Below are 6,801 nucleotides of genomic sequence, written 5' to 3' on the forward strand. Positions count from 1 at the left end.
ATATTTTGCAATGGAATTTTTGTGTCCGTCCTGGAGTGGTTTGCACTCTACCATAGTGACCCTAGTGCACAAAAAATGAGCATAACTTTTAGAACCTAGCTCCGATTGGAGAGATTTTTTATTCAATTTGGAGGGGAGAAAGCCCTCTTTGAGAAGAGCTATAGGGTTTACTCCCAAGTGCAATATAGAACTTCTTGTAATAGGTCTTTATGACCGTCCTACTTGACTATGACCAAAAACACTGTGCAAAAGCATTATAGGAATGAGTCATATGTTGAGAGGCCTGACCAACACCATGAATAGCATCCTGAGCATACTAATCACTATCCCAAGAATCATCGCATATCCATCTACTATGTCATCAATGCATAAGTGAAATTTATTGCCATACATCTCTTCTAATTGCATGCACTTCAAGTGTCATACATGGGTGCCATTAGCACTGAAAGGGTGTCCAAGGGGGATCATTGCATCAAGAGAGGTGGTAATCATGGGAGAGTACCTGCACTTGCATACAAGTATCGGGCTCTAGATCATCGAGAGGTGGGCAAAGTTCCCCTCTCGGGCCAGGTTGTGCACCCCTTCAAGGTCTTAAGTGGTAAGGGAGGGTCACCTCTCTTTTGTCTTACCACCTTGCCTAGCATCGACCTTTTTGCTCAGTTAGAGTATACATGGTAGACATTTTTATTAAGTAATCAACATGAGATGCATTGGGAAGCAAACATTGGGCCGTTTCCTGAGATTCAAGGATGAACAAGAGCTTGGATAGGGATTACGTTGGCAGTCCAGTAACTCAATGGCTGCGACTTACCCATTTACAAAGGTCTATGATTCTCTTTGAGATTTATCCAAGGCACACAAGATAAAGAGGGGTTAAGGTCAGCAATCACAAATGATTCAGGATTAGTTATGATGCATTAGGAGGCAAATAGGATATTGACTTTCAGTACTCATGCATACAAAGAGAGATTGAACTAATAAAGCTTATGCAATCTTTAATCTCTCCAACAAGAGGATTAAGCTCAACAAGTGGAAAAAAATGAGAGATTAAGATCGGATTGACATACCTCTGTAGTGTTTGGGGAGGATGGTTGAAGTATAGCCCATCATGATGCCCATTTGCTCCATCAAGCAAGCCCAGTTGGTTGGAGCATTCCCATGAAAGAAGACTTCAAGCATTTGAATGCTTCCACTAATGATGAAGGCTCCCATGCTTGTTCCCGAGCTTGAACTTCAAAGATGGAAAGCTTCAAACGGAGCTTTCATGGCTGCCCACAAAACTCTCTGCATGTTGAACTCCATGTCTTCAGTCAGAGAGTAAAAGAAGCAAAAGGGGGGGCTAAAGGGGCTTGTGGGGGGCTAAGCTCTCAAAGATAGAAGGGATTGGGTTGAGCTTCAATGGTCTAAGATAGCTTCAGTTGAAGAATCCATGGTTGCCCAAACTATCCAGTTGATGTCCATCTTGCAATTTTGTTCCAGGGCCACCAATAGTGCCAAGAGGGGAGAGGAAGGAGTGCTGAACAAGCGCCTTGGAGTGGCAAGAGTGCCAAAGGGCAGTAGGAGGGGGGAGGTAGGAGGGTTGGAGCAAGTAGGGTAGCTAGCGCAAAATGTGCAAAAAATTATAGGGGCTGCCCTATAGGCCTTTTGGGCAACAACCCCCCCACCCCACTACTTGATCTGAAGCTACTGGAGTCAGGAACAAGGTTGTAGGGATGGATAATGTTATGGAGCAACCTCAAGCAAGTTCTTGGTTGTTTTTGTGGCAGGCAGCCATGGCAGGTTGTAGGAGAAGAGAGAGAAGGAGGGTTGAGGCAAAAACTAACTCGGGTTTTTTCCCTCTTCTAACTTCTGGGTCTCTAAACTTGGCTTGGAGCCCCTAAATTTGCATGAAAATAACTGACGACCTGCTAGTTTAGCCATTTTACCTCTAAATATGTTTGAGTCTCTAGCCATAGCTCTTGCTTGCTTCAAAAAGCTAAGATTAACTATAGTCCTTCTTGTTGTACATGTACTTGTGACCTGAGTAACTAGGGTTTTGAGATTTGAAAAGGGAGAAAGGGGAAAGAAGAAAAGGACCAAAGCTTGAAGCTCTGATACCACTTGTGATAAATGAAGCTGAGTGGATAGAGAAGAAAGAGATGAAGAGAGAGAAAAGAGCAAGAAGAAGAGAAAGGAAGACTAGAAGAGGAGAGAGAAAGACAAAAAATAGGGGAGAAAGAAGGAGAAAGCCATGAAAGTTAGAGATGAAGGTGAAGAGTATGTTCTTGATAATAATTGATTGCCCTAATCTGGGACTCTTACACCTTATATACCTCGCTCAGTGTGACTAGGTGTCTAACCCCTAGTTTCTCTGTATCCCACTTGTTACAATCCACCATAGCTCATATCTCTCTTGCTCCTCTCTTGCTTATGCTTTCACTCAAGCTCCCCCTTCAACTAGTATCAGAGCCTACTAATTGAGAAGCTTCATAGAGCATTTCTTTAGTCCTTAACAAAAGCTTTAGCTTAAAGGTTTCATGGCAGTTCAGTCCTCTTCTTCCTAAGGTAACCATTGATGCTCAACACTCTTCCAACTTGTTCCCACTTGTTAAGGCCTACTCCATGGGTTTTACTAAGATTTTTTGGAGCTCTTCAAGTGCCTTACTAAAGGTATAAGGCATTGGCATTTAGGGCAATAGCAAACATGCTCTTTGTGCTTGATTTTCTAAACACTTTTTTGCTCTGCTCCAGCACTCCTCTAGCTCTTGCACTCCGTGGACAATCTGTTCAATACTTTGAATCACTCCAACATTGATGCTTCCTTGAGACAAAATACCTCAGCCATTGACTGGGAACAATGCATGCATGCTATAAATGCTCTAGCATAGCATGTATTGAGCTTCTCGTTACTTATGTGATGTCTCTGGATCTTGGCATTGATGCTCAATGTTATGATAATGTATTGATATGTTTATTGGGTTCATTTGAGCTCACCAGAGTCAGGTAGCTAGAGTTAGATAATGAGTACATCTTAGTAGCTTCCTCTCTTTATGTTGCTTAGTTGATTGATGCTTCATCTATATATTCTTAGTTTTGGTTGCTTGATACCAGGGCTTCCTTTCATGTTACTCCACATAGGGATTGGTTTTAGTCCTATTGCAGCATGATAGGTTTTGTATGATGGGAAAATGACTTGGCATTGGATATTATTAGTATAAGGGATGTAAGGCTATAGTTTTCTTAGGCAATATTTTGCATAATGTATGTCATGTACCAGTTTTGAACAAATCTTTCTATTTGTTGGACACTTGGATGATGCATGCTATTATCTATCTTTTGGTGATTTCTCATGGAAGGTTACCCATGGGATTCTTGTCTTTGCTTGAGGTGCCAATATTGGTAGCCTCTATCCTTTATTTATATCTAGGTCTCTTGACCATGTTTTGGTTGTGGTTGACATACCACATGTGTCTTTATGGCATCATGGCCTTGGCCGTATACCCTTAAAGGGAATGAAAATGTTTACTTATTTGTAGTATCTTTTGTTTCTTAATGACAAATATTTTGATTCTTGTTACCATTGTCTTGATGGCAAGCAGACATGTTCTCATAAGAAGTCTTGCATTATGTGTATGGTTGAGCCTCTGTCTTTGGTTCATTCTAATGTACGTGGTCCCATGCCCTACCAGTCTTCATTGGATGGTACAAAGTACTTTATTATATTCATTGATGATTATTTTCATAAGGTCTGGGTATATCCTATTAAGTAGAAATCGGATACCTTATCTTCCTTTCAGCATTGGCTTGCTCTTGTTGAAAACCAATCTAAGTATTAATTGAAATGCATTAGGTCTAATAATGGGGAAGAATATGTATCCAAAGCATTTGAGAAGCTTTGTGATGAGAGGGGTATTAAGCATTAGTTGATCGCCCCATATACCCCACCCCAGAATGATATTACCATGAACATGACCATTCATGAAAGATTTCAAAACATGCTTAATCAGGTAATCTTACTACAACATTTTTAGCTTGAGGTAGTTATTATTGCTATACATTTGATAAATAGATCTCCATGTACTATTATTGGTTGTTAGGTTGCAGAGGACATATGGACTGCAAAACCTTCCTCATATGTGCATCTTAAAGTCTTTGGATATGAGGCTTTCTGCCATGTATCCAAGGACAAATGCAATAAGTTGGTTCCTAAGTCAGTGAAATGCATCTTTCTTGGTTAAGGGGATGCAAGTGAGATGGGCTATCACCTATAGAATATGCAACTTGGAAGGTCATTCGCAACCATGATGTTGTTTTCCATGAACACACCATGCTCATGCTTAAAATCCTTAGCAACCAATTTGGCCTTATAAATTGGCTTGGGGCATCCAAGGATACTCTTCATCTTGTACACCCACATGCACGGTAAGGCATGTTTCCCACTAGGAAAATGAACTGAAATCACATGTATAATTTAGTTGTAGTGAATCAAACTTAGATTGCATGGCCCTCTCCTAAGAGCAACTATCACCTATGTGCATGGCCTACTCATAAGTATGGGGCTCACAAGAATTTGTCACCATAATATAGTCCATGGAGGGCTCAAACCAATTAGGTTGATGTCTATATCTAGTAGAACATCTCAAAACAAGCCATGGAACTTATACATCTTGTCCAACATCATGATCACGAGCCACTAGAATATCAACTATAGGCTATTTAGTGGGTTGTATGGTAACAGGAGGTTCCTCTTGAAAGATCACCCTATGTACCTTGACAACCTACTTAGACTGCTTATACATCTTTTTAATGAAGTATTTTCTCTTGTAGTCAAGATGATTATCCTACAATTGGTTTTGGCCTTGGTTGCGTAGTTAGATCTAGACCTTTATTACATGGATTGTGAAAACAACTTTCTTGTATGGGGAACTTACATGAGGATATCTATATGTGGTAGCCCAAGGGTGTTATGGAAAAGGGCAAGGAACATCTAGTGTGCAAGTTAAAAAAGAGTCTTTATGGCCTTAAGCATGCACCTAGGGAATGGTACTGTAAGTTTGATATTTTCATGTATTCATAGGGATATATTCACAATGATATGGATCCATATTTATATACGAAGAAGGCTTATAATGATAGCCTTATTATCTTCATATTGATGATATGTTGATTGCTAGGAGAGATCATGATGAGGTGGATGCTTTGAAGACTTAGCTCAAGAAGAGCTTTGAGATGAAGGATATGGGATAATCCTCACATTTTCTTAGTATATGCATCGGCAATCGCTCTTAGGGGCTCCTTTACCTATTGCACCAAGCGTAGACACTGAAGATGCTTGAGCAATTCTGTATAGATGATATTAAGCCTATTGGATCTCCTTTACCTTTCCATGTAAAGGTCACTCAAGTCGATTATCCTTAGCCAGATGATAGAAGGCTGAGACAACCAAGATCTCTTATGCACCTGTAGTAGGTAATTTGATGTCTGTCATGATAGCCACTCACCTTAACATCACATTTATAGTGGGAGTTGTGGCATGCTATATGGCTACACCTAACTAGCAACATTGAGTACTATGAAGGGTATCATGAGATACTTGAAAGGCATTGCAAATATGTAAATTTGCTATGTTGGCTAGGATACTATAGTTGTGGTTACATTGACTCTGATTATGCAAGACATGCAAATAGTAGTTCCAAGGTGCAAAAATACATGCCTTGTCTACTACTGAGCTGGAGTATATTGCACCCACATTGAGGCTTACAAGGAGGCCCTATGGCTAGGACATACAGTGGCAACAAACCTTGATAATACTGTTATTGCTACACTGTATTCAAATTCTATGAGTGTTATTTAATTGCAGTCTTCCATGCAAAGACAAAGCACATTGAAGTGTGCTATCATTTCATTAGGGAGGTGGTAGAGGACAAGTGTGTTGAGCTTGTCAAAATCTCAACTGATAAGAATTTTGCAAAACTACTCACTAAAACTCCCTCAAGCAACCTGGTAGCTCCGTGATTCTAGATGCGAGCTCAAGCCTCCACCTTCAAGCTCCATCCTCCATAGCCGCACGCGAGACAAGAGAAGAGAAGAGAAGAGAAGAAGAGAGGAGATAATGGAGAGCTTCTTCTTGATTCCTCACCTGCACACACTCATTCTCTCATACTCTCACACTCCCTCTCTCAAGCACACACAAGCAAGTAAGGAGAGAAGAAGAGATCATGTTTGCCACACACCAAAGAATGAGCTTCTTATTTAATTTTTGAGTTTATATACAAAACCCTAATCCCTTTTGGGTGGTCATCCCCTTTTTTACGTGGCCGATCATGGCCGAGGCCCTCTTCCCATTGTCCTCTCATCTTCTTAGCTTCCTCTCTACTGCCCATCTACCCTTACAATTTGCACAGGAGGGAGCTTGGCACTCTTTTACAAAAGTTTCAGGGGTGCCTTGCATTTAAAAATGTGATTTTGCCTTTGACTTAGCTTTTGAGGCTGCCCTTGCGCTTTTGGCCATTTCCCTTCTTGCATCTTCCGTTGTGTCCAATTTTCTTCTGATCCGCCTCTTTTAGCTCCCAACTTGCACTTTTCCACTTTTTTCACTTTTTCTCATGTTGAGGTTAACATTAACCCCTCCTAGTTGAGTACTAGTCCCATGGCACTAATGGGTAGTAGTTGGGATGGGTGTAGCCAGATGGCTTTTTGACTTTGTATATAAGCCCTTGATGGGGATGGTGTTGGATGGATCTGCCCTTGAAATCAAAGATGGTATTAGGGTGGTCCCTGCTTGACACTGATGGTGGTTGGATTGGTCCTTTGAGATTTAAG

The sequence above is a fragment of the Lygodium microphyllum genome, chromosome 27 (assembly GCF_053477565.2).
Source record: "Lygodium microphyllum isolate KBCC chromosome 27, Lygodium_microphyllum_v1.1.10, whole genome shotgun sequence".
NCBI lineage: Eukaryota > Viridiplantae > Streptophyta > Polypodiopsida > Schizaeales > Lygodiaceae > Lygodium > Lygodium microphyllum.